The following is a 20,858-nucleotide window of genomic DNA, read 5'->3' as shown; positions in this document are numbered from 1 at the left end:
GGAGCTGGGAGTAAGGTCCTCAGAGATAAAGGAAGAGCAAAGCCGGCGGCCAACCCCCCCCCCCCCCCCCCGACCGCCCAAACTCCGCCAACCCCCTGCAGCAAAGCTGGGCACAGTAGCTTCCTCTTTCCCTTCATCTGAAGGCTGCAACTGTTCTTAAGTTGGGGGAGCAGGCGTGTCCAACCATGTAAACATCAAAGGACACTTCGATTTTTTTTTTTTAATTTATGTTTTTATACAACCCACAGCCAAGATCCCTTGATCTTTGTTGGAAAGATTCCCAGAAATGCCTTATCAAGACAACGATGTGCAAAGGGAGCTTGGACACAGGGAAAAGGAGGAAGGGAAGAAAGGGGGAGGAGAGGAGGGAGGAGGAGGAGGGAGTTTAAGATAATGCTCTGTACTGTGGTCAAGCCCCGGAATATTTTCCATTTGTTTTGCTTTTCTTCTTCTGTGGAGACCAAGTCTCAGCGTGTAACCCTGAAAACTCACTATGTAGACCAGGCTGGTCTCGAACTCACAGAAATGCGGCTCCAGAAGTGCTGGTTTGACACCATATGATGTGTTGATAAGAAGATAAAGAGAGGGGGGAATGTTCTATGGAGGGATAGTCAGGTATGGGGGAAGGGCGTGGCTCCACCAGCCCAAGCTTAGGCATCACTTCCCCCTGAGGGACCAGCCATACGATGGTATAGTATAGAATAGAGTTTATTTAGGGCATGGGGGTGGGGGTGGGGGTGGAGTTAGGAGGGTAGAGGGAGAGAAAGGCAGAGAGTAGAGGAGTAGAGAAGTCGAGGCTGGCTATGAGTCTGTGGAAAGAGAAGGGGAAGGGAATGGGGAGAGAGGGAGAGTAGGAAGGCAAGAACAAGTACAAGAGAGGAACAAGAGAGAGCAAGAGAGAGAGAAGGGGGCCAGTGGCCCCTTTTATAGTGAGTCAGGCCTACCTGGCTGTTGCCAACTGTTGGGTGGAGTTTAGACAGAAGGCTAACACTGGGATTAAAGGTACGTGCCACCATACCCACCTCTCAATTTATAAATGAATGAATGAATGAATGAATGAATGAATGAATGAATGAATTAGACATCTTTGGCTCCCCAGCATTGGAGAGGCAGAAACAGGTAGATCTCTGTGAGTTCGAGGCCAATCTGATCCACACAGCGAGGTCCAGGACAGTCAGAGCTACGTAATAGAGAGACTGCAGTCTCAAAAAGACAAAATGAAAGACACTTCTGCCTGTTTTGCTACTGTGAACTGTGCAGGCTCCCGAAGAACTCAGAATTTAGGAACAAAGTGACAATGACGCACTGAAGCACACTACTCCCCAAACACCACCTGGCACAAACCAACCAGCCACAATCTGCGTCCTGTGCTGTCGTGGTGTCCGTGACAGCTGTGTCGTGCTGTCCAGGTGAGTCTATATGCAAACTAATGAGTGAGGTTTTCTTACCGTGGGCTGGACAGCTGAGTCTCTGTCCTCACAGCCGCCACCTTCCTCCTATCGACCTAGCACCTGTGCTGTGAGGGCGAAGGGTCCCGGGTCTATCGATCCTTTTCATGGGCTATTAAAGCTTAGCTTACACCGTGCTGCCATGAATGTGCCTGGACTTGCGGGACACAGCTTTCTACAGACGAAGAAGAGACATTTTCTAACAGCGGGGACCTTGTTCATGCAAGCCATACGCTCTCCAAACTGGGGACTGTCACTTGTCCTCTGTCACTGCTCCTTATGGCCACAGATCTCCCCTTGTCTCTGACACCAGTAAAACCAACTGCAAATCAAACCTGGGTTGAAACTGGACAGAGGAGAGAAGCCAGATGTTCTGAAGGTGCACGTGTTGTCCGTTTAAGTAGATAGGACTGTTTGCCTCTGCCCTAGCAGGGAACCGGGGATACGGGAAGAGTGCCTGGGAGACTTTCAGAACAAGCAAAGCCCTCTCCCCAGCACCACTGAGACTGAAACAGAAGGGCTGGAGAAATGGCACAGTGATCAAGAGCACAGATTGTCTTCCAGAGGACTCGGCTTCCTTTCCCGGCACCCACATGGTGGCTCACAATCGTCTGCAACTCCAGCTCCAGAGGATCTGATGCCCTCCTCTGACTTCTGAGGGGACCAAGTACAAATGTAGTGCATGTGCGTGTGCGCGCGCACACACACACACACACACACACACACACACACACACACGACCTACAAAACATTCATACATAAAATTAATTTTTAAAAAAATTTAAATTTAAAAACAATTTTAAAGGTAATTAAAAAAAAAAAGAAAGAAACAGCACCAGGTAGACTGAAACAAGATAAATGCCAGGTTCAAGGCCGGCTGGGGCTACACAGTGAAACCCTGTGAGAAACAATACAGAGGGAATAGGTTGCTGTCCAGTTGCTACACACATGGCACTGTGCTAAGATCTAAAAACCAAGTCCTGTAGTGGGCTAGCCTAATGCTGCTTGTAGTCTAGTGCCCCGGAGAAGACAGCGTCCCCACGGAAGACGCTGCGTAACTCTGCCCCCAGTTAACTGTGACTGGTGACTAAAGATGTCATCAGCCAATAGCTGGGCAGAAGAGACATAGGTGGGGTTAAGGTTGGGCAGGCTTGGGAGAGAGAGAGAAGCCACCATGGGATAGAAGAAGAACTTGTAGGGGCGAACTTAGAACTTGTAGGGGAAGAGAAAGGGCAGCTACCATGGTTTAGCCGAGCCATAAAAGGTGGCCCTGTGGGCTGGCCGACTGGAGCTACCAGCAGCCCAGATAAAACATCGTAAGTCATAACTTGAGTTATCAATAGGAAAGTAGCCTGGAGGGTAGATAGCAAGCTCTTGGACTGTTCAAGGCTTATTATAGACATAAAGGCCATGTGTGGTTTTCATCCAAGAACATAAATAATCAAAGGTGGGTAGAAACCCCGCATTGGGATTTTTTTAAATTAATTTTTACTCCAAAAGTCCTCTGTACTCAGGACCCTAAAGATGGTGGAAGAGGTCAAGAAGCCAATCCCTGTGCTCTGTCTGTCAAGGCCAAAGCTGGAACTCTTGTCACTCTGACACCAGAAGCCCATGTCCGCTTACACCCTCACCAGGTAGCTCTAAGTCAAAGGTGACCTGACACCTTCCGTTCCCTGGCCTTGCAGCTCAGAGGTCACCTCCCCTCCAGCAGACTTGGCTCCAGACGGAGCCTCAGGCTTTCTCGTCTGCAACTCCATCTGATGGTCTGGCTGGAATCCAGGCCCTTCTCTACTTCCGCCAGTCACCAGGGTCAAGGTGCTATTTCTACAGGCTTCCATTGTGGGAACCAAAGCACCTTACCAGGGGAACCTTGGGGACAGCAACCCTAACTGCAACCTAGGGATGAACCCTTAGGGCATGGTCACTCATGGGAGAAGGAAATACCCTAGAGTACTGGTTCTCCTTGGGGACATTTCTAAATCAGACAACAGCTGGGGCCCAAGCATACCCTATTCTTCCCTGCCAGCACCCTCCATGCAGCCTGTGCCAGGGAGCCAAGAACATAAGAAACACTACCCCAGGGAAACGATGTCTACTCCAGCCAAGTGTCCTGCCTTGGGAGAGGCTCACAAAGCAACCTTTGTGAGCAGGCGTGTCTCATGATAGCATAGTCCAAAGACTCGTGACAAACTCCAAAATACCTCGTCCCTTGTGGGCCAGAGAAGTGTCAATCACCAGGGCCACTCCCACTTTCCTTTCCTCAAAATCAGTCACGCAAAGACTTAATTGCTATTTAAATTTATTTCAAAACACGGTCAGGCCTGAGAGGAACGCTGACTTCTGCAGCTTCTTGGGAATCTGTGTCTCGCCTCACTGGGGACTGTGACTCTCTGAAACCCTGAGCCTTGGTGCAGCCGGCCTTCTTGGGCACACACCCTGCCATCCCCAAACAAAAGAAAAAGGCTTCTTTGGACCTGGCTACCTAGAACTTTCCCCCTTCTGTGGGGCAGCCCTTATCGGATTTCTGTCCAGGGAGCAGATATTGAAGACATCTGAACACGGACTGCGCTAAAGTCTTATTTCTGCAAATCTGGTTCTCTGCCATGTCCTGTCCTCTTGTGAACCCCGAGAACCAGGGATATGATTCAAGGGCAAGGGGGTGGGGGTGGGGGGTAGGGGGTGGGGATGCGCTTCAGAGCCTGCTGCTCAATCCAAGGGTCACAGGGTACACTGCTTTGATATCCACACATCAGTGCACCGCCTGCCTTAACCAGATCACACCTGCTCAGGCGAATGTCAAGGATCCCGAGGAAGCACTGGAATGAGTGTTCACACTCTGCTCCGCGGGAATGAGTGTTCACACTCTGCTCCGCGGGAATGAGTGTTCACACTCTGCTCCGCGGGAATGAGTGTTCACACTCTGCTCCGAGGGAATGAGTGTTCACACTCTGCTCCGCGGGAATGAGTGTTCACACTCTGCTCCGCGGGTCTGCACACCTCCTGCCAGCTGACCCGGTGACCGGGGAAAGCGAGGTGAAGCAGGTGCAGCGGAGAACTAGGCACAATCTACTGGAAAACAGGGAGTCAACAGTAGGCATCCCAGACAGGCTCACATCCTTCGCTCCCTGAGGCACACCAGGGCTGGACAGTGACCCTTCCCTGCCCTTTCTAGAGCCCTCTCCTTCTTAGTTCCAGAATCTTGTCCCAATCCTAGCCCACCTCTCTGCATGCTGTGCCTTGCAGACAAGAACCTCCCCTCAACTCTTCATCTTGCCCCTTGCTTTAGTCTGCTACAGCAGGTTTGCATCTCAGGAAGGCAGGAAGTGCACGGAGCACGGTGGAGAGCTAACCCAAACACATACTCCTATAGAGAGATTTTTTTTCCAGATCTCTTCTAGAGCCTCTCGGCTGGGCTTGGCTACTGTTCATTGCCCAAATGCTATCCCCGCAAAATCCAAACACAGTGGGGTTGCACCGGCAAAAATACGTATTTATAAAACTCCTTTCATTTCCCTTTGATGGGAGCTGTATGCATTTGATGTGTATGGTTAGCTAATAACTTTTTGAAAAATAATCTCAGATTTCCTCCTAGGTGAGGTAGCTGGGGACCCAGACTTCTCATGGCCTATCTTGACATTCCAATCTTCCCCCAGAGACTCCCCACACAACAGGACATGGCTGACACCGGCCTGACACCAGGAAATGCCCGGCCCTGCCATGACTGGAAAAGCATCCAATGGTGCTTTGTTGGGCATGGAACGCTGGGCATAAGGCTTCTCACTCTTTCCACAGCTGGGATAAAGAGATTGCTCTAATTGGCAGAACCTCTTCTGGAATATTAATTTGAGGAGCACAGATCTGGTGGACCATGTGGAGATGGATGGTGGAGCCCATTCTGCCCCTTACAGTCATACCTGCTGGTCATTTCTGAACTGAAACAGGCAGGGGATGGTTTCTAGATGACCATCTCCGTTATCGTCCTCACCCCAGACACCGTGTCCCTCTCTACCACACACGGTCATCACTGTTCCCGTTTGACACAGGATTTCACAGTCTCACCTAACTGCACAGTGCTCTCTGGTGGCTCCACAGTCACGAAAGGTCACCATTTCCTGATTAGAACTGGAAATCCTCACAGAAAGTCATTCTCGCAACACTCCGTTACAAGTCCCAAAGCAGAGGCACTGGCCCAGCGTCTGAACTCCTTGCCCACGGTCTGCACTGAGAGACAGCCAAGTCTTAGACATGCATGGAGTCTGCCTAACCTGCAGGGGAGGGCGGGATGAATACCCAGCAGGAACTGCTTTCCTGTGGGGAGCAGGGGACAACAGAGGTGACCTTCCGGCATCTTCAAGTGGAAGGCTCTTTCAAGGCACTTGAGAGCCCAGGGTTCCCACACTTGACATAGTCACATCCCTTCAGACCCATCTCACTCGGGCAATGCTGTAATACTGCTAACGGGTGGCTCACGCCATCTATCATGCAATCTTCCTACACCTCCACCTTGTTTGATCATCATCAACCCTGCACAAGCTAGTGATCTGGGAAAAGGAGCCTCAACTGAGAGAACACATCATTAGGTTGGCCTTTAGTAGGTATTATCTTGATTAATGATGACTATGAAAGGACCCACCTTTACCGTAGGTGATGCCATTCCTGGGCAAGTGGTCCTGGGCTGTCAGACAAAATAACTGAGCAAGCCAGTAAGCGGTGTCCCTTCATAGTCTCTGCTTCTATTCCTGCCTCCAGGTTCCTGCCGTGAACTCCTGCCCTGACTTCTCTCCCAGATGGACTATAATTAGGCTGATATGAACCCTCGCTTCCCCAAGTTACTTTTTTGGTCATGGTCTTTACCAGAGCAGTAGTAACCATATAAGGACACCCTCTGAGCTCATACGAATACTTTCACCTGGCTGCGACCCATCAGGACACAGACCCACCTCTTTCCATCCTCTGAAAGGGGTGAGTGTTGTTAGCGCGGCTGCAGACTCGCCGTCATAATGCGCTGTCAGCCACAATGCCTGCTAAGCCAAACAAAGACTGTGTGTATATCCAGTGACCACACCACGTAAGAAGATGATTATAAATGACCCCTAGGTCCCTGCAAGAAGGACCATAAACCAACCTGGTTTCTCTCAAAACAATCAATGATTGACTTTTTCCTAAGCCAACACACAGGGCAAAATTTACAAACTACCCAGGGGGAACAGAGCAAGGTACGTCCTCTCAATCCACTGCCCAGCCAAACCATGACCACCACCCATGGCTGCTCATTCAACTACAGAGGTGACCACAAGTCCCAGATTAGGGGGGCAGGTGTGTGTGTGTGTGTGTGTGTGTGTGTGTGTGTGTGTGTGTGTTGTAAATGACATTTGATTGTTTGGGGCTTTATAAATAACATTTTTCTTTGTATTAAAAGAAAGCCTGGTGACAAGCGTATGAATTAATGAATTTGTGAGACACAGCCAGGCATGGTGGCACACACCTTTAGTCCCTGCATTCAAGAGGCAGAGGCTGGTGGATCTCTGAGTTTGAGGCCTGCCTGGTCTAAAGAGTGAGTTCCAGGACAGCCCAGTCTACACAGAGAAACCCTGTGTTGAAAAAGAAAAGATAAGAAAGGAAGGTGTGAGGCAGCCATTGCGGTACCTAACTTTAATCTTAGTGCACAAGAGGCGGAGACAGGTGGATCTCTGTGAGTTCAAGGGCTGCCTGGTCTACAAAGTGAGTTGTAGCCCACGCGGAATGGCTCAGTAGTTAAGAACACATACCCTTCTTGCGGAGGACCAGGATTCAGTTTGCAGCACCCAGGCCAGCTGCTCCCGCTCACAAGGACTCCAGCTCACAACCACACGACCACCTGCAGACTGATGCCCTCTATTGGCTTCGGAGGGCAATGCACTCACATCCACGTTCCCACCCACATAGACACATACAGATAAAAATTAAAATCAAAAACAAAGGAAGATCACATAATGCCTTCCATTTCCTAACACCCCATTCCTATTGTGATCTCATTTCTCTTCCTATGAGGAGGTAAAAGGAAACCGTTTTAATAAAGGAGTCCTCTCTACTGGGGTCACTGCACAGTAAGCGGTGAGACCCTTGGGAAGGCTGAGGACCGTGACGTGGCTCTTAGAGAAGTGGATGGGCTTCACAGCCTCTTTTCTCACGTCGAATTCCCCTCTGCCACATCCTGCACCCGACAGACAGCTTTGAACTGGATAAGAGGCAAACACAGCCAAGGTTTAGTCTGGCGCTTCAGAGCCAAATCCTTCCTCTTGGCAAGGTATCATCACCCCTGGGGAGGTAGTGGTGGGTGGGACCTGTGTTTGAACACCCCCTTCCCTAGCCACCCTTCCTGAGACCTTAAGAATCAAGATACGTAAGTTACAAGGAGACCTAATCGTTCAAGCATACTCCAGATGCTATGCTAAGTGGCACCCTGGTTTAAGGTCCTCTGAGCAGGGGACCTGGGAGCTTGGCATCCCATGCCAACTCTGACAGTGCCAAGCTTGGCTCATCTTCCCCATGCCCGCTCTTAATGAGAAAGCTGACATCTGCCTCTTCTGTGGAGAATTTCCTGACAAAGAGGGAACAAGCCTTGGCCCATCTCTTCTGCTCAGTCTTCTGGAAACATCTCTATGCACGTTAACCAACCCCTCATCTTCTAACAGCAAGGCAAGGACACATGTATGTGCCAGCAGGGAATGGGACTCCTGGAGAATCCCCTTGGGGGTCTAAAGTTTTAAACCCTGTGCACACACTCGACAGACGAGGACAGCTTGCTTTTACTGAGCCTCCCACAAACCCTAAGCTTTAATCCTCAAAGTGAGACTTTTGACTTCAAAGGTCAAAGCTGCGTCAGAGCTGCAGCTGGTCATGCTGCACCAGACACCCGACCTCCAGCAAGAAGGATGGCTTCTCACCCAAAACAGCCCTCCTTCGGTGGCTAAGTTCTTGCATCTTGTTCTATATATTCTGTCCCCTCCTGCCCACCAGGCCCTTGGCTATCATTTTAGCTGCACTGCCAGGAGCCCCACCTCTGCAGAAGTTCTGTCCTATCTGCATGTCGGCTGAGAACAGATAACCACCCGGAATAGAAATGACTGCACGGACTGGGCAGGGAACCACCAGTCAGAGGGTGAGGAGTTTGAAGCCTCTTCTCTGTGCCAGCTAGCTTTTCAATCCAGAGCTCCTGTAATCATCCCGGATACAGCACCTTCTAGAGGGCTCGCTCCTCCAACTGTTCCTAAAAATGGGTTAGAAAGGCGATCTTGCAGACCCACCCTCTGGAATGAGATGATGTTCACAAGTTCCCCAGGAAGAAGGGTTTTTGTGTATACACGGATGCCTACACACCGTAAAGATACTCAAAGTTGGACTTCTCAGATAGGAAAGGTACAAGCATGTTATGCAAAATTCTTAGTTCACATTTGCAGACTTTGCCTTCCTTCTATCTTTATTGCTATCCCCTACTGGCACAGTGTGCCACCCAATTGCTCTGGGTGTCCCTGTTGGTAATCTTTTTAGAAAGATGGAAACCAGCAGAAATACCGTGGCCTTGACAGTGGAGACGCTTCCTGTGATGTCCCTTACACTTCTCCTGGGTGTTCGTGTTCCCTAGTATACTGCGGTATCTGTAGGCACAGGCCCTTCCTGGGGACGTGTTCCAGCAGGGATGAACTGTCCTTAAGCCATGCCTTGTAGGCAAGAGTGCATGCCAGACTCTGAAGTTCTGCAAAAAGGGACAGGCTAAAATCCTGGACCCTACTCTTACAATGCAGCTGTGCAGAACTGCACAGGGCTTCTCAGAATAAAACTCCACTTGCTCAGCACATCTGAACCCCTGGCTGGCCCCATAGAGGTCTGAAGACCCTCCCCCAAGACTCTCGATAACTCAGAGCAGCTCTGCAAGACTCCCCAGAAGATACTCACCACAGGACAGAAAGGGACAATCCCAGAGTTCAAAAAGGGACTCTTGTATGGAGTGTTGCTCTCCCTAGCACTGCCCCCTACTTAAATCATCCAGGAAAGGCAAGGCAGCTACACCTTGCTGGCTAGTATAAACCCTTAGCAATTAGGTGTGAAGCCACTATGGATGAATTAGACACTGTCTTTCTAAAATTCTGACTGCATCAAACTCTGATACCAATGAGGCATCCCTTCCTTCCAGCTCAACACAAGTACTCAAAGAATTCATGAGGCCTCTTGCTTAGTGCCTCTGAAGATGTCCCTTTAGGGAGAAAGCGAAAAAGAAGTGTCTGCCAGCAAAAGTTTATTCGACAAAACCAAACATGGGGCTAAGACTTCAAGGTCATGCCTATCGAGGTGGCTCAGGGGGTCAAGGTGCTTGCTGCCAAGCCTGCTGACCGGAGTTCGATGCCCGGTACCCACATAGCAGGAGAGAACTAACTCCAGAAAGTTGTCTTCTGACCTCTGCAAGAATGTTGTGTGTGAGTGCCCTCCCACACACTAAAATAAATGTAAAAAACAATGAGTTTTTGTATTCTAATTTGAGGTAATAGATGTATGGAAAATTCTTCTAATTTGTATATGAGCCCTCATATATATAGAAAAGTAAGCGCGCGCACACACACACACACACACACACACACACACACACACACAATCCCACAGACTTTCTTTTCAAAGGCTCACAGTAGTGTTGGCAATACTTAGAACTTCTACATACCAACCCTAGGACGTTGTCAATTAACTCCTATGAATTCCTACAGAAACCTCGTTTTGAGAAGTAAGTTTTTGTTTTAAGCCGCCAATGAACAAGGACAGATAATTGTACATTGTTTCAATAAGCTGGGCTGTTGGTCCTATTAGTCTGTGTGCCTTGCTAGAGACAACTGATCCCACTAGTTAGGATTATTTTAAGAATAGTGTATGCAGACAACGTATTTATTTGCTAAGTAAGGTGCAAGGAAAACTTTAAACCCTTAAGTAAGAACTCCAGCCTTCGAAAGAACTACTTAAGGGTGTGGCTGCCCTGCCAATGTTAGTTAGCGTTTTCCGTATTCCAATTTCAAGACTCGCCAACCTCAAATTTATCTTTCTGTGAACAACTTTTTCCAGATCCTCCCACAGTCCTTAACTCTAAAAGACAAGGTTATTAACCTTTCAGATGGGCTCCTCCTCAAATCTCACTGAAGAAAGAAAATGTACCCAAGAAAAACTCAAAAGCAGGGGTTAGGGATTTAGCTCAGCAGTAGAGCAATTGCCTAGCAAGTGCAAGGCCCTGGGTTCGGTCCCCAGCTCTGGAAAAAAAAAACTCAAAAGCACTGAAATTAATAGTTACACCATCCAATTCTAGGAAGCAAGCACACGCCCATAGTGTATACCACGGGTAGAGCTGAAGAAAAGTCCAACAGGTTTTCATATCAATGTACTTATATCAATCAGCGTGTCCCTGTGTGGACTTGGTCACAACTAAGTTTAGTTCTTAGTTCCATTCGTAGGCAAAAGAAGCTTGAAGACTCTGTCTGGTGCATGGCTACTATCGGACCAGAGACCAGCCTTCTAGAAGGTCACACCCTTGGCAGACCTGCACCATCAGGCAAAGGGACAGAGTGGGCAACGGGGTGAAGGGGACGGTACTGGACGCCTTCCCTGACCAAGGAACATGTCAGAGCCAGTAGATACTACAGGTAGACAAAGGTCCATCTCAGAAAACTATCCATTTAGAATGTGGATGGCATGTGGCCAGAGGATCTTAGTACAACCGGCGCTCAGAGGTGACAAATGGAGGGCCAGTTGGGTAAGAGTTCTCAACCAAGGTGGATAGTTACTAGGAAAAACCAGGCTTCCACTTGACGCTTTCTGACAACAATGAGCAAATCTAACGAAAACTCAAAAACATCCTGTAACATTGAAAGCTAAAGCCAGCCACACCCTGTACGGTTTGCACCCAAGAACCAAACATAGGATGTGTGTAGCAAGGAACTGAACAGATCCCATTCTGAGAAGCCAGGGCAGGGTTCACAACAGAAGTTGAAAATAATTTATGGCCGCATCCACCAGCCAAAGCATCACTGTCCTCTTCAGAGACACGACTCTTTAGATATATTTTACTAATTATATAAATATCCAGTAAGTATTTGTGGAACAGTATGTTAGGATCTATAAGCAGTGAACAGAACAGTGTTTATTTAAATTGCTAGAGAAACAGCCTAGGACCTCTCAAATGCTAGTGAGCACATGTCCTGACCACTGGGGTACACTCCCAGACCCTAAAATCCAATTTTAGCAAGCTTTTTTTTTCTGTGCAATATATCCAGGTTATTAAGATGACCCAGATTTTTTTTCACCTTTAACATTAAATATTTCCCCTAATATCAAATATTTTTGGAAAATACCATTTTTAGTGGATGAATAATATTCTAACTTGAAGATAGCATAATTTACCAGTAGATATTTTCAGGACCATGCTAGAGACAGTTAGTACAATCTATTAGCCCTAGACCCAGGATCCTAAGGAAAAGGGGAAATGGAGTCTTACCAACCTTAGAGACCCACAGTGAGCCTTCCTCGGTGACAGTCACACACACAGGATGGCACCCAGGTTTAATTTGTGAATCTACCTTTATAAGCCCCGCTCCCTCTTTGATCGAAGGGAACATTGTCTGCACAGAACAATACGTTTTTGGTTGCAATTTCCCTTCTTTTCAGGAAAGGAAATGTTTGCACTTCAAAGGGTCTCTTTGAAGAGTGGCCCTCTGGTGCTGGTCCGGCCAGGTTAGAGTTACTGGGCCCAGCAGGGTACCTCAACTCTGGGCCGCTGCCCACTAGAGTCACTGTCAAGGCCAACTCCTTCAAGGAGAGGGTCTGGGGCTGGAGAAGAACAAACAAACACATGGAAAAATACTAGAAGCTTTTGATCATGACCTTCAGAGGTCTCTTCATATACAGCTGTGGGCTTACATCTGGGGAAACTGAGGTACAAACACATTTCAGAAAATGAAAAAAAAAATCATTCCAGGCCAGGACACAGGGTTGCTCACCCAGTGACTGATGATGGAGGGGGGGGGAGGGAGGGAGGCAGCAGCATGAGTTAACAGTGAACTTGAGGATGTCCAACAATTTTGAAAGTGTTTGCAGACTCAATTTGAGTAGCAGTCAGCAGCCATTGGAACTCTGGTTTAGAATTGTGTCTATTCGTTCTTGAGGGAGGGGGCATCTAAAAGATGCAAGGGGGTCACTCAAAGGCAACTGTATGAAACAGCCAAGATACAGAACCAGCAAAAGGCCAAGGCCATGGCCAAGCGGCATGTGGCACCCTTGATCTTTGCCAGCTCTAGAAAGCAAGGGCTTCAGTGCAGAAGAGAGAGGGCTCGCAACACCGCAGCTCTCAAATACGTTCTAGATCCTTATTAGCCATCTCTATCCTCCCCGAGGATACACACACATGACACATGCACCATCAAAGGTGGTTAAGGCTGCCCACACAGGCGGGCAGCCAACCAAGGGGTGGGCGAAGTCATAAAAGATAGCCTGAAGACTAGGCCACACACAGCTTCTGCGGGCGAGGATGCTGGGAAACAGGTCTGGGTGGTCAGGTGAGCCGGGGCTGAAGAGCCTCCCAGAGTTCCTTTCCTACAAGCCTTCCTCTTGGTGTCAGTGCCAAGCCTTTGCGTGGGAATTGTAGCTGGCCCACTTTGCTGCAGAGACCAAGTGTTTGAGGAACATTCGTACTTAGAGAAAGGTGTTTTTTAAAGGGGCTTAGAGATAGAGTGTCAAATAGGAGCTTTTGAAAGCCCACCCTGGGCTCTCTAAAAGGGTTTTAAACAGCTCGAGGGGGTGCCGTGTGGAAAATTGGGAGCTGCATGTGGTCTCTGGGCTAGGTACTAACAGGTCTGCCATAATGCTTTCCTGATTTGGGTATTATACCATCGGGGTGGGGTGTGGCTCCTTGACAGAGCGCTGGCCTAGCGTGCCTGAAACCCTTGGCTCAAACCCAGAAAAAAAGAAAGAAGAGTGAAAACCAAGCAAACCGGAAACAGAAGTAGCATACCAAGGGTGCAGAAGAGGCCATATTTGTTGTGGGAACTACATTTGAATAACATGGAGTCGATGTACGATGTATGTGTGGTGTGGGCACGTCAGAGCGCATTACACGGATGGAGGAAAGGGGAAGGCAGGGAAACCCAACCGGCTGGAGGACTGAAGTAAAGAGAGCCTGAGCCTAGGCGCTCCTGCAACTCTTACAACGTTGGATTTCCCAGAAGCCCCAAGGGTACCCAGGGAAGCCATAGAAGGCTCCAGTTGCCCTAGCTCCATCCGTCCCAAAGAGGCTGGCGGTGACTCTGCCCCCTGTGCATGCTGTGACCCCAAGAGCTGCTCTGAAGGGCAAGAAGCTTTCTGCAGGCCCCAGCCACCAGCTCCTGTTTCAGGCTCTCTGGGGGCATCAAAGGCCTCAAAGGAAGGGGACACTTCCCATGTCACCACATGATAGAAAGCAGCAAAGGAAAGCCAGGAGCAGGGGTGGGGTCAGGATCACAGCTGCCACTGGCCTTCTGTTCCCACGGGACCCCCTGCAGAGACACCATGTGGGGCAGAGCACACATGCACCCCTGGGTCTGGGGCAGGTGTCCATCCAGACACCAGTGACATGAACGAATGCTCAGCTACTCACCTAGGAAGCAGGTGGCCCAGTCTCTGCCACTCATGTCAGCTCTAGGCCTCCCTACCCCTGCACAGCTGCCTCGGAAACCCCAGCTCCAGCCATGCCAGGAAGACGGCAGTCCCAGGCTGGAGAGAAACTGGAGCAGGTCAAGGAAGGAAGTGTGTTACTCAATGGGCCCCCTGAGCATGTACTTAAAAACAGAAGGTCCTGGGGCTGGAGAGACGGCTCAGAGGTTAAGAGCACTGTCTGCAGCAGTCATTAAAGGTCTCCCAACCAAAAAGAGCCCAGGTCCAGACGGGTTTAGTGCAGAATACTATCAAACCTTCATAGAAGACCTTATACCAATATTATCCAAACTATTCCACAAAATTGAAACAGATGGAGCCCTACCGAATTCCTTCTATGAAGCCACAATTACTCTTATACCTAAACCACACAAAGACCCAACAAAGAAAGAGAACTTCAGACCAATTTCCCTTATGAATATCGACGCAAAAATACTCAATAAAATTCTGGCAAACCGAATTCAAGAGCACATCAAAACAATCATCCACCATGATCAAGTAGGCTTCATCCCAGGCATGCAGGGATGGTTTAATATAAGGAAAACCATCAACGTGATCCATCATAAAAACAAACTGAAAGAACAGAACCACATGATCATTTCATTAGATGCTGAGAAAGCATTTGACAAAATTCAACACCCCTTCATGATAAAAGTCCTGGAAAGAATAGGTATTCAAGGCCCATACCTAAACATAGTAAAAGCCATATACAGCAAACCAGTTGCTAACATTAAACTAAATGGAGAGAAACTTGAAGCAATCCCACTAAAATCAGGGACTAGACAAGGCTGCCCACTCTCTCCCTACTTATTCAATATAGTTCTTGAAGTTCTAGCCAGAGCAATCAGACAACAAAAGGAGATCAAGGGGATACAGATCGGAAAAGAAGAGGTCAAAATATCACTATTTGCAGACGACATGATAGTATATTTAAGTGATCCCAAAAGTTCCACCAGAGAACTACTAAAGCTGATAAACAACTTCAGCAAAGTGGCTGGGTATAAAATTAACTCAAATAAATCAGTTGCCTTCCTCTATACAAAAGAGAAACAAGCCGAGAAAGAAATTAGGGAAATGACACCCTTCATAATAGACCCAAATAATATAAAGTACCTCGGTGTGACTTTAACCAAGCAAGTAAAAGATCTGTACAATAAGAACTTCAAGACACTGAGGAAAGAAATTGAAGAAGACCTCAGAAGATGGAAAGATCTCCCATGCTCATGGATTGGCAGGATTAATATAGTAAAAATGGCCATTTTACCAAAAGCAATCTACAGATTCAATGCAATCCCCATCAAAATACCAATCCAATTCTTCAAAGAGTTAGACAGAACAATTTGCAAATTCATCTGGAATAACAAAAAACCCAGGATAGCTAAAGCTATCCTCAACAATAAGAGGACTTCAGGGGGAATCACTATCCCTGAACTCAAGCAGTATTAAAGAGCAATAGTGATAAAAACTGCATGGTATTGGTACAGAGACAGACAGATAGACCAATGGAATAGAATTGAAGACCCAGAAATGAACCCACACACCTATGGTCACTTGATTTTTGACAAAGGAGCCAAAACCATCCAATGGAAAAAAGATAGCATTTTCAGCAAATGGTGCTGGTTCAACTGGAGGGCAACATGTAGAAGAATGCAGATCGATCCATGCTTATCACCCTGTACAAAGCTTAAGTCCAAGTGGATCAAGGACCTCCACATCAAACCAGACACACTCAAACTAATAGAAGAAAAACTAGGGAAGCATCTGGAACACATGGGCACTGGAAAAAATTTCCTGAACAAAACACCAATGGCTTATGCCCTAAGATCAAGAATCGACAAATGGGATCTCATAAAACTGCAAAGCTTCTGTAAGGCAAAGGACACTGTGGTTAGGACAAAACGGCAACCAACAGATTGGGAAAAGATCTTTACCAATCCTATAACAGATAGAGGCCTTATATCCAAAATATACAAAGAACTCAAGAAGTTAGACCGCAGGGAAACAAATAACCCTATTAAAAAATGGGGTTCAGAGCTAAACAAAGAATTCACAGCTGAGGAATGCCGAATGGCTGAGAAACACCTAAAGAAATGTTCAACATCTTTAGTCATAAGGGAAATGCAAATCAAAACAACCCTGAGATTTCACCTCACACCAGTGAGAATGGCTAAGATCAAAAACTCAGGTGACAGCAGATGCTGGCGAGGATGTGGCGAAAGAGGAACACTCCTCCATTGTTGGTGGGATTGCAGACTGGTAAAACCATTCTGGAAATCAGTCTGGAGGTTCCTCAGAAAATTGGACATTGAACTGCCTGAGGATCCAGCCATAACTCTCTTGGGCATATACCCAAAAGATGCCTCAACATATAAAAGAGACACGTGCTCCACTATGTTCATCGCAGCCTTATTTATAATAGCCAGAAACTGGAAAGAACCCAGATGCCCTTCAACAGAGGAATGGATACAGAAAATGTGGTACATCTACACAATGGAATATTACTCAGCTATCAAAAACAACGAGTTTATGAAATTCGTAGGCAAATGGTTGGAACTGGAAAATATCATCCTGAGTGAGCTAACCCACTCACAGAAAGACATACATGGTATGCACTCATTGATAAGTGGCTATTAGCCCAAATGCTTGAATTACCCTAGATCCCTAGAACAAAGGAAACTCAAGACGGATGATCAAAATGTGAATGCTTCACTCCTTCTTTAAATGAGGAAAAAGAATACCCTTGGCAGGGAAGGGAGAGGCAAAGATTAAAACAGAGACTGAAGGAACACCCATTCAGAGCCTGCCCCACAGGTGGCCCATACATATACAGCCACCCAATTAGACAAGATGGATGAAGCAAAGAAGTGCAGACCGACAGGAGCCGGATGTAGATCGCTCCTGAGAGACACAGCCAGAATACAGCAAATACAGAGGCGAATGCCAGCAGCAAACCACTGAACTGAGAATAGGTCCCCCGTTGAAGGAATCAGAGAAAGAACTGGAAGAGCTTGAAGGTGCTCGAGACCCCAAAAGTACAACAATGTCAAGCAACCAGAGCTTCCAGGGACTAAGCCACTACCTAAAGACTATACATGGACTGACCCTGGACTCTGTCCCCATAGATAGCAATGAATATCCTAGTAAGAGCACCAGTGGAAGGGGAAGCCCTGGGTCCTGCTAAGACTGAACCCCCAGTGAACTAGACTATGCGGGGAGGGTGGCAATGGGGGGAGGTTTGGGAGGGGAACACCCATAAGGAAGGGGAGGGGGGAGGGTGATGTTTGTCCGGAAACCGGGAAAGGGAATAACACTTGAAATGTATATAAGAAATACTCAAGTTAATAAAAAAAATAAATAAATAAATAAATAAAAAGAAAAACCAACCAACACAAAAAAAAAAAAAAAAAAAAAAAAGAGCACTGTCTGCTCTTCCAGAGGTCCTGAGTTCAATTCCCAGCAACCACATGGTGGCTCACAGTCATCTCTAATGAGATCTGATGCCCTCTTCTGGTGGGCAGGCATACATGCAAACAGAACATTGTATACATAATAAATAAATAAATAAATCTCTTTTAAAAAGAAAAATAGGGGTTGGGGATTTAGCTCAGTGGTAGAGCGCTTGCCTAGGAAGCGCAAGGCCCTGGGTTCGGTCCCCAGCTCCGAAAAAAAAAAAAAAAGAACCAAAAAAAAAAAAAAAAAAAAGAAAAATAACAACAAAAAACAGAAGGTCCTATAGCCAGGAGATCACGGTGGCACATGCGTTTAATCCCAGCACCAGGGAGGCAGAGGCAGGAGGTTCTTTGAGTTCAAGGCCAGCCTGGTCTACAGAGTGAGTTCCAGGACAGCCAGGTCTACAAAGAAAACTTGTCTTGATCAAGGTCTCTATATTTACCCTGCGTGATTGACACACTGTTGGGAATTGGTTCTAATGCTTTGTCTTAATTTGCGCTCCCCCAAATCAGGAATCTGTGTGTTCAAACACTGAAGGTCCCTATCCCCAATTGTTTTTTGATTGATCAATAAAAAGCCAATGGCCAACAGTTGGGCAGAATGAAAGAGGGGGGACTTTTAGAATTTCTGGGCAAGGGACAAAGGGAAGAAGTAGAAGGAGAATCGCCATGACTCGGGAGAAAGATCAAGTTCACGAGCTACAGAAGAAAAATCATCCACCTATGTAGGTGGAACAGAAAACGGTCCTATGGGGGCAGGGCGGGGGGAGGGACTGCCCAGAAGGTATCAGGGCAGCAAAGATAAAACAAAATTAGAAAGTGTTAAGCCAGGAATCGCAGAGGGAAATGTATACTAGACGTGGGGAGGATTAGAAATACCCAACCGTTGAGCTAGTCAAGACATCAAAATTAGCTGCAGGGGTTGGGGATTTAGCTCAGTGGTAGAGCGCTTGCCTAGCATGCACAAGGTCCTGGGTTCGGTCCCCAGCTCCGAAAAAAAGAAAAAGAAAAAAAAAAAAAAAACCAGCTGACTTGTACATCTTACATTGGAAAATCCAGAGGGCTCGGGTGAGTGGCAGGAAGCTCGACCCAACGGGAGCAAAAAGCGGTTTAACTAATTCACCACCACAACACATCGCAAGGCAGGAGGCCAGAGCTCGGCAAGGCTAAAACCCATTACACCTCCTGTACTTGGGGGTTACTCTGGAGCTGGAGTTCAAATGGCCTGGGTTCAAATCTCCCTTCTGGTACTTAACACAGCCTCCTAGCATGCTCAGGGCAGCCTGTCTCCACTTCTCTAAGTCGGAATCTAGCAGACAGAAAGATATTCTTAAGAGACCTCTGTGTCTCTCACTCAAACTATCAGACTATTAAAACAATGAATGAACCCTAAAGAAAAAGGATTTTCCCCAGGATTCTCACACTGGGAGAAGGAAAAAGGGCAGTCAAAGGGAGAACTTGTCTCCTGAAATGAGATTTCATGGAGATCTAACAGCTTGTCAGATGCCTTACTTACCCCATGACACTGAGGCTCAGGTCTGTGGTGGGAGGGGCCACGCCTGCCTGGGCGGGGCCAAACCAGCCTGGGCGTGGCCATACCAGCGTGAGGCGGGGCCAAACCAGCCTGGGGCGGGGCCACACCTGCCTGGGACTGCTTAGATGAGCATATGATCTCACTTCAGGACCCCCTCAATAAAAAGAACGACAGAATTCAAGAAAACACATCAGACTTACGAGGCCGTTAATGAGGTACGTGAGCATTCGCCACACTCAGCCATCAGCGGCTCTTTCCCTCCTACTGAAGGAGGGGGCTCCTACTAAGCTCGGTGATGGTGCCTGGCGGACAGAGATGATACAGAGGGGGAAATCTGCAGCCAATTGTGGCAGATCAATTAAAGCTACCCAGAGGGAGAGGACAGTCAACACAGTGAGGGATGACAACACTCTGACACCTTCTTGTCTCAGGGCTCCCCTTAAGCCTCAGACACTTACCCTGCTTACTGGTTCTTACTGGATAGAGAGGTACCACTACCTCAACGGAGGCAGCTCTAAGTTCTTGCACTTCTCTCCAACTAAGACCTCTGAGGGGATTCAGGTAAATGCTGGCATTAGAACTGTGCTGCTGGGGCTGGAGAGATGGCTCAGTGGCTAAGAGCACTGACTGCTCTTCCAGAGGTCCTGAGTTCAAATCCCAGCAACCACATGGTGGTTCACAACCATATATATATATATGCAATGAGGCCCATCTTCACTCTATACCACACCCTTCAATGAAAAACACAAGAAACTGACAGTCCCAAGACTGGATCCTGAGGCCTAAGGGAACCTGGAGACTGTACCCAGGACTGCACCAGGGCCCAAGGTCACAGCCTCAAGGAAAACCCTGGCAGCCCATGCCAAAAGTACCACCAAAGGCTTTCCCCTCTAGTGCTCACAAACCCAGGGCCATATGGCATGGAAAACTTGCTAGCTCATGCCTCTGGGACCTACACGCCTAATAGAGGCAGTCTCAAGGAAAATGAACTAAATCAAACAGCTAAGCAGGGTGCATGCCAGACTATGTTAAGACGACGGACAGGGGAGGCCATCATCCCACCTAGACCACCTCTCTCCAGGAAGAGGAGTTCAAAACGACAGCTAAAAATGTTAGTCGTAGGGCAAGCTTCTGTAGTCTTAGCTACTCGGAAGACTAAGGCAGAGTCCTGCTTGAGTTCAGGAGTTCAGAGAGCAGCCACAGAGTAATGGATTGAATGAGAATGTCTCTGATAGGCTCATGTATTTGAATACCTGGTCCCCAGTTGGTGGCGCTGTTTGGGGAGATCTAGAAGGGGTGGCCTTGCAGGAGGAAGTGTACCACTGGGGACCTGGGCTTTGAGCTTTCAAAGCCTCCTACCACTCCTATTGTGGAATCCACCCCTACTCATGAGCCCTCAGCACTGCATGCCAGCTGCCCTGCTCTCCTACCAGGATGGACTCATCGCTCAGGAACCGGTAAGCCCATATAAACCTTTCCTTCTATCCGTCGCTTTGGTCCTGGTGTTTTATTTATCATGGCAACAGAACAGTAACTAATACAGCAGGCAACTTACTGTGATCGTGTCTCAAACAAACAAGTTACACGCAGCCAATGACTATGAACGAACTATGGAAGAGCATTTGTACACACGGCTACAGGAAGTGCCTTAGAAGAGGCATCGACTGACAAAAGCCCACTCTGGGATTCAGCCCTTTCTCTGGGAGAGGGCAGGACATTCACTTTGACCCC

The 20,858-nt window shown here is 47.8% G+C and overlaps 1 protein-coding gene across 2 annotated transcripts in view; it reads right to left on the bottom strand.

Annotated features, from left to right (window-relative positions):
• Slc7a1 (solute carrier family 7 member 1) overlaps positions 1-20,858 on the bottom strand; it is a 75,543-nt gene that overhangs the window by 48,377 nt on the left and 6,308 nt on the right. Inside the window, exon 1 of one of the 2 annotated variants that reach the window (XM_063271087.1) lies at positions 11,920-12,013. The gene's annotated coding sequence lies outside the window, so the exon portion shown is untranslated. 2 annotated transcript variants of the gene reach the window in all.

The sequence above is a fragment of the Rattus norvegicus genome, chromosome 12 (assembly GCF_036323735.1).
Source record: "Rattus norvegicus strain BN/NHsdMcwi chromosome 12, GRCr8, whole genome shotgun sequence".
Taxonomy (NCBI): domain Eukaryota; kingdom Metazoa; phylum Chordata; class Mammalia; order Rodentia; family Muridae; genus Rattus; species Rattus norvegicus.
Note: the sequence above shows the minus strand (reverse complement) of the source record. Positions and strands in the feature narration are given on the sequence as shown.